Source organism: Vombatus ursinus, unplaced genomic scaffold (genome assembly GCF_900497805.2).
Source record: "Vombatus ursinus unplaced genomic scaffold, bare-nosed wombat genome assembly UNPS02010284.1, whole genome shotgun sequence".
Taxonomy (NCBI): Eukaryota; Metazoa; Chordata; class Mammalia; order Diprotodontia; family Vombatidae; genus Vombatus; species Vombatus ursinus.
In genome coordinates this window covers 1,650,835-1,653,884 of record NW_020950062.1, presented here as the reverse complement: position 1 = coordinate 1,653,884, position 3,050 = coordinate 1,650,835, and the positions used below count along the sequence as shown (strand labels likewise).

Sequence of the window (3,050 nt, the reverse complement as noted above, 5' to 3'; positions counted from 1 at the left end):
GGGAAAGAGACGCCTGCTAAGGCGTGGGGGCGGTCGGGGGAACCGAAAGTGTCATGGCGGAGGTGTCCCCTGTCACGTGGCCTCCTTACTTCCGGTGACGTGCTCCCATGTCCTCCCAGCCAGCAATGGAAAAGGGGAAACCTCCCCAGCAGGCAAGGCGGCCGCGACAGCCGAAAGAGGAACAGAAAGAAGCTCTCCCCGCCGATCCCCCGTACGGGCCCAGGCAGGGGATTCTGCGCGCACCTCCCAGCCACAATGGCAACTTCATGAGAAGAAGTTTTACTAATTGTAAAGAAGGCGCGTCAGAAGAAGCAGGATGGGGCCCTGAACCTCATGGCAGAAAGGTTGGGCACCCGAAGGCTAAGGCTTACAATCAGCCGTATGTATGTGGACATTAAATGCCAGAAAATCAGTTCAGAAGGAAAAGGTAAAATCCAGCTTCAGGTGGTCCTACACGCAGGAGACACAACCAACTTCCATTTTTCTAATGAAAGCACAGCTGTGAAGGAGTGAGATGCCATGAAAGACCTTCTTCAGCAGTTGCTACCCAAATTCAAGAGGAAAGCCAATAAAGAATTGGAAGAGAAAAACAGAATGCTGCAAGATGATCCTGTTTTGTTTCAGCTTTATAAAGACCTGGTTGTGAGTCAGGTCACAACCTGTCAGTGCTGAGGAATTCTGGGAGAATCCTTTAAGCATGAATACTGTAGATAGCCCTGCAGCATCCAAACACAAGCAGGATATGGGCATTTCTGACAGATGTCTACCCCCAAACAGATGGTTGTAATGGCCTATGGTATATCTTAACTTCTTATATGGTTCAGTCCATATTTAGAACCTACCCAATAGTAAAAATGAAATATTCAGAAAAGGTTCCACATAACATGACAGAAAAAAAGTTCTGGACACTATTTTTTCAATCCCATTATTTTCATAGAGATTGGCTTAACACAGCATCAAAAGATCTCTTTGCAGAGTGTGTCAAAATGGATAAAAAAGGTTTAAAAACAATGGTGTCACTAGGAGTGAAAAACCCACTACTAAATCTGACAGCACTAAAAGATAAATCATTGGATGAGGGCTGTGGGGTTTCCCCTGTGCCATCTACTTCAATTCTTCAAAATCCATAAAGGAGAATAGCAATGCCATGATCATCAGGAGATTTAACCAACATAGTGCTATGATCCTAGCAGCAGGCCTCAGGAAATATGAAGCACAAAATTGTGACAACAGCAGCACAGATGGGAGCTGTCTGGATTCAGACTTCTTTCAGCCACCAGTCAAAAAGGTGAAGTTACAGGAATCCATTGAATATGAAGATGGAGAAAATAATAGCATAAAAACAATTGCACTAAGCCTGAAGAAGTCAGATAGGTATTATCATGGCCCAACTCCAATTCAATCCCTCCAATATGCAACAAGTCAGGATATTATCAATTCTTTTGAGAGTTTTAAGCAAAAGATGGAAACTTACACACCCAAACTAACTCAGGTTCTTTCAAGTCATGCTTCAAGTAGTACCATCACAGCCTTATCCACTGGAGGAGCACTTTCGCAGGGAGGATCCCAGCAAGCCATAAATCAGATGGTATGGAATGACATTCAGTCAGAGCTCAAACACTTATATGTGGCCATGGGGGAGCTGCTGAGGCATTTCTGGTCCTGTTTTCCAATTAACACACCAATCCTAGAAGAAAAGGTAGTGAAGATAAAGAATAATTTGGAACAATTCCAAGCTACCAAGTTCTGCCCATTCCAAGAAAAAAATTGGAGACAATATGTAAGTACAAATTTGGTAAGTCACATAGAAGAAATGCTTTAGACAGCCTACAATAAACTCCACACATGGCAATCCTGGCACCCGCTGAGAAAGACATGAAGGAACCCTAGGTGTTGGAAGCTTGGATCCCTGGGATGCTCTCTGTAGCAGTTGTGGGAACACACGCTGAGCAGTTGTGGGAACACACCCAGATGATGCTGCAGGCACTTATGCAGCCACTGGACTTGGGAGCTGAGACTATTGAACTTGCACATTATGGAGTGAAAGAAGCTGTGGTTAAACTTAAAAAACTGGGAAGTAAATTAAGGCAAAACTAAAATTAGCTGAATTGCTACATATATTTTAAAAAGACACTTTACTGCAGTTACTCAGGAACTGCTTTTGATTTGCATTAAGAGCTGCTTTCAGAAATAAGTAACTTTTTAAAGAGTGAATTGAGAAAAATCTAACTTCTTTTGTCTAAACTTTTTATTAAGTATATGAAACAGGGTAGAAATTAATTGTTTTGTGTTGTTTTTTTTCCTCCACTGGATCATCATATCTGTTTGTACTGTAACATCTTTGTACTTTATCATTGTACTAGATCAGGGGTGGGGAATCTGTAGCCTCAAGGCTACTTGTGACCCCCTAGGTCCTCAAATATAGCCCTTTGAATCCAAACTTCACAAAACAAATCCTTGAATTTGTTTGGATTCAGTCAAAGGGCCCCACTTGAGGACGTAGAGGGCCACATGTACTAGATCACCATCTGTTTGTACTTTACTGAAACAGTTTGAAAAAGGAGTATTTTTTTCTGGGTAATTTAATCATTTTATTAATAATAAAATGGTTAGTAATAAAAGGATAGTCATTTGGCCATTTCTCTCAGACCAAAGATACAAAAAGGAATATTTTAAATAAAGCAGAGAGAAGCTTCGCTCTAACCATCAGGAGACACTCGTGGTCAGAGGCATCTTCTGCTCTGTGTTTCCTGTGGAAATGAGAAGTAATAGAATTGCACTGAGTACTTTTTTATGGTTTGGGGTCCTGGAGTGACACAAGGGAAACAATTTTGCAGAAAGTCTTGAATTTTTATGCAAAACTTTTTAAAGAAATGATGGAGCTACATGTTTTTGTTTGAGTGCCCATATGCACTGCTGAGATTTTTTTAAGATGGCATGTGCTTTGAGGAAACTGCTTTTTTAAGAGTTTAAAAATCTTACTGAAAAGAACTATAAGAATCATTTACTTGTTTTCTCCTCTTTAAAGAGAAATAAAAAGTGTTTCTCCA

General features: G+C 41.0%; 1 pseudogene; it reads left to right on the top strand.

Annotated features, from left to right (window-relative positions):
* The first annotated feature begins 246 nt into the window (after positions 1-246).
* Positions 247-1,879, top strand: LOC114037178 (annotated as a pseudogene).
* Positions 1,880-3,050: the final 1,171 nt, after the last annotated feature.